Source organism: Leptodactylus fuscus, unplaced genomic scaffold, assembly GCF_031893055.1.
Source record: "Leptodactylus fuscus isolate aLepFus1 unplaced genomic scaffold, aLepFus1.hap2 HAP2_SCAFFOLD_99, whole genome shotgun sequence".
Lineage (NCBI taxonomy): Eukaryota > Metazoa > Chordata > Amphibia > Anura > Leptodactylidae > Leptodactylus > Leptodactylus fuscus.
This window is the reverse complement of record NW_027441045.1, coordinates 23,929-30,000: the sequence shown is the minus strand read 5'-3', so window position 1 is coordinate 30,000 and position 6,072 is coordinate 23,929. Positions and strand designations below refer to the sequence as shown.

At 52.2% G+C, this 6,072-nt stretch overlaps 5 non-coding genes and 3 pseudogenes across 5 annotated transcripts; all 8 read left to right on the top strand.

The window, feature by feature from the left end:
- Positions 1–106: 106 nt before the first annotated feature.
- On the top strand, positions 107–215 carry LOC142189530 (5S ribosomal RNA; annotated as a pseudogene).
- A 715-nt stretch (positions 216–930) lies between these two features.
- On the top strand, positions 931–1,039 carry LOC142189459 (5S ribosomal RNA; annotated as a pseudogene).
- A 714-nt stretch (positions 1,040–1,753) lies between these two features.
- LOC142189177 (5S ribosomal RNA) lies at positions 1,754–1,872 on the top strand. The gene has a single exon (XR_012713366.1). It is a non-coding gene; the product is annotated as a 5S ribosomal RNA (ribosomal RNA).
- Positions 1,873–2,586: 714 nt separating this feature from the next.
- On the top strand, positions 2,587–2,705 carry LOC142189344 (5S ribosomal RNA). The gene has a single exon (XR_012713521.1). It is a non-coding gene; the product is annotated as a 5S ribosomal RNA (ribosomal RNA).
- Positions 2,706–3,420: 715 nt separating this feature from the next.
- Positions 3,421–3,539, top strand: LOC142189227 (5S ribosomal RNA). Its single transcript, XR_012713413.1, has one exon. It is a non-coding gene; the product is annotated as a 5S ribosomal RNA (ribosomal RNA).
- Positions 3,540–4,254: 715 nt separating this feature from the next.
- Positions 4,255–4,373, top strand: LOC142189166 (5S ribosomal RNA). The gene has a single exon (XR_012713355.1). It is a non-coding gene; the product is annotated as a 5S ribosomal RNA (ribosomal RNA).
- Positions 4,374–5,087: 714 nt separating this feature from the next.
- On the top strand, positions 5,088–5,206 carry LOC142189263 (5S ribosomal RNA). The gene has a single exon (XR_012713446.1). It is a non-coding gene; the product is annotated as a 5S ribosomal RNA (ribosomal RNA).
- A 714-nt stretch (positions 5,207–5,920) lies between these two features.
- Positions 5,921–6,029, top strand: LOC142189455 (5S ribosomal RNA; annotated as a pseudogene).
- The last annotated feature ends 43 nt before the right edge of the window (positions 6,030–6,072 follow it).

Genomic DNA, 6,072 nt, shown 5'->3' with positions numbered 1-6,072 from the left:
AAGAGAAGGCAAAAAGTGAAGAAAAAGGTCTAGCGTGAAGTAGTGCAAAGGGCTGCCAGCAGCCAGGCTGCAAAGTAGAAGAGGAGTAAGTGAGAAGCCTGTCTCTGCCTACGGCCACACCACCCTGAACACGCCTGATCTCGGAAGCTACGCAGGGTCGGGCCTGGTTAGTACGTGCATGGGAGACCGCCTGGGAATACCAGGTGCTGTAGGCTTTTGCTTTTCCTCACTTCCACCAGCAGGGGTCACTCTCCTCTATGCCATTTTTACATTCACTTTTTACACTGCACACTTGCTTCTTTTACATTCGCTTTCTCTCTTGCACTCTTTAGGCCTTGCAAAATCCTAGTATTCTCAGTCTTACCGCTATCACTCTTAGCAGCCGCAGCGGGCGTGGTGGCCACCAGCGTTGTGGCTTTTTACTTTTAATAATAGCAGGCTTCATTTCCATAGTATCTGGGCCTCCCGCCGGGCTGGAAGCCATAGCTAGTAACCTGCAGACCAATTTACAGGGCAACACAGGCTGAACATCTTTGCAGACAACGCGCCCTAAGAAAAGAGAAGCTGACTGAAAAGCAGCTTCGCTTCCAGGCACGGGCAACCATCTCAACTTCTTCCTTAGCCGACTCCTGGACAATGGGCTCTGGTCCAGCTTGCTCTTTCTTTCACCCCCGGGATGGTTTCTTAGCCCTGCGCAGACCTTGCGCCCAGCCCTTTTGAAAGAGGGCGGCTGCGGCCTGTGACTGGTTGCTGAACAACACCTGTGGGTATAAGGGCCGCCCCCCAGCTCTTGCACTGCTCCTGTTGGAGTATGAAGTTCCCTTAAGAGAAGGCAAAAAGTGAAGAAGAAGGTCTAGCGTGAAGTAGTGCAAAGAGCTGCCAGCAGCCAGGCTGCAAAGTAGAAGAGGAGTAAGTGAGAAGCCTGTCTCTGCCTACGGCCACACCACCCTGAACACGCCCGATCTCGTAAGCTAAGCAGGGTCGGGCCTGGTTAGTACTTGGATGGGAGACCGCCTGGGAATACCAGGTGCTGTAGGCTTTTGCTTTTCCTCACTTCCACCAGCAGGGGTCACTCTCCTCTATGCCATTTTTACATTCACTTTTTACACTGCACACTTGCTTCTTTTACATTCGCTTTCTCTCTTGCACTCTTTAGGCCTTGCAAAATCCTAGTATTCTCAGTCTTACCGCTATCACTCTTAGCAGCCGCAGCGGGCGTGGTGGCCACCAGCGTTGTGGCTTTTTACTTTTAATAATAGCAGGCTTCATTTCCATAGTATCTGGGCCTCCCGCCGGGCTGGAAGCCATAGCTAGTAACCTGCAGACCAATTTACAGGGCAACACAGGCTGAACATCTTTGCAGACAACGTGCCCTAAGAAAAGAGAAGCTGACTGAAAAGCAGCTTCGCTTCCAGGCACGGGCAACCATCTCAACTTTTTCCTTAGCCGACTCCTGGACAATGGGCTCTGGTCCAGCTTGCTCTTTCTTTCACCCCCGGGATGGTTTCTTAGCCCTGCGCAGACCTTGCGCCCAGCCCTTTTGAAAGAGGGCGGCTGCGGCCTGTGACTGGTTGCTGAACAACACCTGTGGGTATAAGGGCCGCCCCCAGCTCTTGCACTGCTCCTGTTGGAGTATGAAGTTCCCTTAAGAGAAGGCAAAAAGTGAAGAAAAAGGTCTAGCGTGAAGTAGTGCAAAGAGCTGCCAGCAGCCAGGCTGCAAAGTAGAAGAGGAGTAAGTGAGAAGCTTGTCTCCGCCTACGGCCACACCACCCTGAACACGCCCGATCTCGTCTGATCTCGGAAGCTAAGCAGGGTCGGGCCTGGTTAGTACTTGGATGGGAGACCGCCTGGGAATACCAGGTGCTGTAGGCTTTTGCTTTTCCTCACTTCCACCAGCAGGGGTCACTCTCCTCTATGCCATTTTTACATTCACTTTTTACACTGCACACTTGCTTCTTTTACATTCGCTTTCTCTCTTGCACTCTTTAGGCCTTGCAAAATCCTAGTATTCTCAGTCTTACCGCTATCACTCTTAGCAGCCGCAGCGGGCGTGGTGGCCACCAGCGTTGTGGCTTTTTTCTTTTAATAATAGCAGGCTTCATTTCCATAGTATCTGGGCCTCCCGCCGGGCTGGAAGCCATAGCTAGTAACCTGCAGACCAATTTACAGGGCAACACAGGCTGAACATCTTTGCAGACAACGCACCCTAAGAAAAGAGAAGCTGACTGAAAAGCAGCTTCGCTTCCAGGCACGGGCAACCATCTCAACTTCTTCCTTAGCCGACTACTGGACAATGGGCTCTGGTCCAGCTTGCTCTTTCTTTCACCCCCGGGATGGTTTCTTAGCCCTGCGCAGACCTTGCGCCCAGCCCTTTTGAAAGAGGGCGGCTGCGGCCTGTGACTGGTTGCTGAACAACACCTGTGGGTATAAGGGCCGCCCCCAGCTCTTGCACTGCTCCTGTTGGAGTATGAAGTTCCCTTAAGAGAAGGCAAAAAGTGAAGAAAAAGGTCTAGGGTGAAGTAGTGCAAAGAGCTGCCAGCAGCCAGGCTGCAAAGTAGAAGAGGAGTAAGTGAGAAATTTGTCTCCGCCTACGGCCACACCATCCTGAACACGCCCGATCTCGTCTGATCTTGGAAGCTAAGCAGGGTCGGGCCTGGTTAGTACTTGGATGGGAGACCGCCTGGGAATACCAGGTGCTGTAGGCTTTTGCTTTTCCTCACTTCCACCAGCAGGGGTCACTCTCCTCTATGCCATTTTTACATTCACTTTTTACACTGCACACTTGCTTCTTTTACATTCGCTTTCTCTCTTGCACTCTTTAGGCCTTGCAAAATCCTAGTATTCTCAGTCTTACCGCTATCACTCTTAGCAGCCGCAGCGGGCGTGGTGGCCACCAGCGTTGTGGCTTTTTACTTTTAATAATAGCAGGCTTCATTTCCATAGTATCTGGGCCTCCCGCCGGGCTGGAAGCCATAGCTAGTAACCTGCAGACCAATTTACAGGGCAACACAGGCTGAACATCTTTGCAGACAACGCGCCCTAAGAAAAGAGAAGCTGACTGAAAAGCAGCTTCGCTTCCAGGCACGGGCAACCATCTCAACTTCTTCCTTAGCCGACTACTGGACAATGGGCTCTGGTCCAGCTTGCTCTTTCTTTCACCCCCGGGATGGTTTCTTAGCCCTGCGCAGACCTTGCGCCCAGCCCTTTTGAAAGAGGGCGGCTGCGGCCTGTGACTGGTTGCTGAACAACACCTGTGGGTATAAGGGCCGCCCCCCAGCTCTTGCACTGCTCCTGTTGGAGTATGAAGTTCCCTTAAGAGAAGGCAAAAAGTGAAGAAGAAGGTCTAGCGTGAAGTAGTGCAAAGAGCTGCCAGCAGCCAGGCTGCAAAGTAGAAGAGGAGTAAGTGAGAAGCCTGTCTCTGCCTACGGCCACACCACCCTGAACACGCTCGATCTCGTCTGATCTCGGAAGCTAAGCAGGGTCGGGCCTGGTTAGTACTTGGATGGGAGACCGCCTGGGAATACCAGGTGCTGTAGGCTTTTGCTTTTCCTCACTTCCACCAGCAGGGGTCACTCTCCTCTATGCCATTTTTACATTCACTTTTTACACTGCACACTTGCTTCTTTTACATTCGCTTTCTCTCTTGCACTCTTTAGGCCTTGCAAAATCCTAGTATTCTCAGTCTTACCGCTATCACTCTTAGCAGCCGCAGCGGGCGTGGTAGCCACCAGCGTTGTGGCTTTTTACTTTTAATAATAGCAGGCTTCATTTCCATAGTATCTGGGCCTCCCGCCGGGCTGGAAGCCATAGCTAGTAACCTGCAGACCAATTTACAGGGCAACACAGGCTGAACATCTTTGCAGACAACGCGCCCTAAGAAAAGAGAAGCTGACTGAAAAGCAGCTTCGCTTCCAGGCACGGGCAACCATCTCAACTTCTTCCTTAGCCGACTACTGGACAATGGGCTCTGGTCCAGCTTGCTCTTTCTTTCACCCCCGGGATGGTTTCTTAGCCCTGCGCAGACCTTGCGCCCAGCCCTTTTGAAAGAGGGCGGCAGCGGCCTGTGACTGGTTGCTGAACAACACCTGTGGGTATAAGGGCCGCCCCCCAGCTCTTGCACTGCTCCTGTTGGAGTATGAAGTTCCCTTAAGAGAAGGCAAAAAGTGAAGAAGAAGGTCTAGCGTGAAGTAGTGCAAAGAGCTGCCAGCAACCAGGCTGCAAAGTAGAAGAGGAGTAAGTGAGAAGCCTGTCTCTGCCTACGGCCACACCACCCTGAACACGCCCGATCTCGTCTGATCTCGGAAGCTAAGCAGGGTCGGGCCTGGTTAGTACTTGGATGGGAGACCGCCTGGGAATACCAGGTGCTGTAGGCTTTTGCTTTTCCTCACTTCCACCAGCAGGGGTCACTCTCCTCTATGCCATTTTTACATTCACTTTTTACACTGCACACTTGCTTCTTTTACATTCGCTTTCTCTCTTGCACTCTTTAGGCCTTGCAAAATCCTAGTATTCTCAGTCTTACCGCTATCACTCTTAGCAGCCGCAGCGGGCGTGGTGGCCACCAGCGTTGTGGCTTTTTACTTTTAATAATAGCAGGCTTCATTTCCATAGTATCTGGGCCTCCCGCCGGGCTGGAAGCCATAGCTAGTAACCTGCAGACCAATTTACAGGGCAACACAGGCTGAACATCTTTGCAGACAACGTGCCCTAAGAAAAGAGAAGCTGACTGAAAAGCAGCTTCGCTTCCAGGCACGGGCAACCATCTCAACTTCTTCCTTAGCCGACTCCTGGACAATGGGCTCTGGTCCAGCTTGCTCTTTCTTTCACCCCCGGGATGGTTTCTTAGCCCTGCGCAGACCTTGCGCCCAGCCCTTTTGAAAGAGGGCGGCTGCGGCCTGTGACTGGTTGCTGAACAACACCTGTGGGTATAAGGGCCGCCCCCAGCTCTTGCACTGCTCCTGTTGGAGTATGAAGTTCCCTTAAGAGAAGGCAAAAAGTGAAGAAAAAGGTCTAGCGTGAAGTAGTGCAAAGGGCTGCCAGCAGCCAGGCTGCAAAGTAGAAGAGGAGTAAGTGAGAAGCCTGTCTCTGCCTACTGCCACACCACCCTGAACACGCCCGATCTCGTCTGATCTCGGAAGCTAAGCAGGGTCGGGCCTGGTTAGTACTTGGATGGGAGACCGCCTGGGAATACCAGGTGCTGTAGGCTTTTGCTTTTCCTCACTTCCACCAGCAGGGGTCACTCTCCTCTATGCCATTTTTACATTCACTTTTTACACTGCACACTTGCTTCTTTTACATTCGCTTTCTCTCTTGCACTCTTTAGGCCTTGCAAAATCCTAGTATTCTCAGTCTTACCGCTATCACTCTTAGCAGCCGCAGCGGGCGTGGTGGCCACCAGCGTTGTGGCTTTTTACTTTTAATAATAGCAGGCTTCATTTCCATAGTATCTGGGCCTCCCGCCGGGCTGGAAGCCATAGCTAGTAACCTGCAGACCAATTTACAGGGCAACACAGGCTGAACATCTTTGCAGACAACGCGCCCTAAGAAAAGAGAAGCTGACTAAAAAGCAGCTTCGCTTCCAGGCACGGGCAACCATCTCAACTTCTTCCTTAGCCGACTCCTGGACAATGGGCTCTGGTCCAGCTTGCTCTTTCTTTCACCCCCGGGATGGTTTCTTAGCCCTGCGCAGACCTTGCGCCCAGCCCTTTTGAAAGAGGGCGGCTGCGGCCTGTGACTGGTTGCTGAACAACACCTGTGGGTATAAGGGCCGCCCCCAGCTCTTGCACTGCTCCTGTTGGAGTATGAAGTTCCCTTAAGAGAAGGCAAAAAGTGAAGAAAAAGGTCTAGCGTGAAGTAGTGCAAAGAGCTGCCAGCAGCCAGGCTGCAAAGTAGAAGAGGAGTAAGTGAGAAGACTGTCTCTGCCTACAGCCACACCACCCTGAACACATCTGATCTCGGAAGCTAAGCAGGGTCGGGCCTGGTTAGTACTTGGATGGGAGACCGCCTGGGAATACCAGGTGCTGTAGGCTTTTGCTTTTCCTCACTTCCACCAGCAGGGGTCACTCTCCTCTA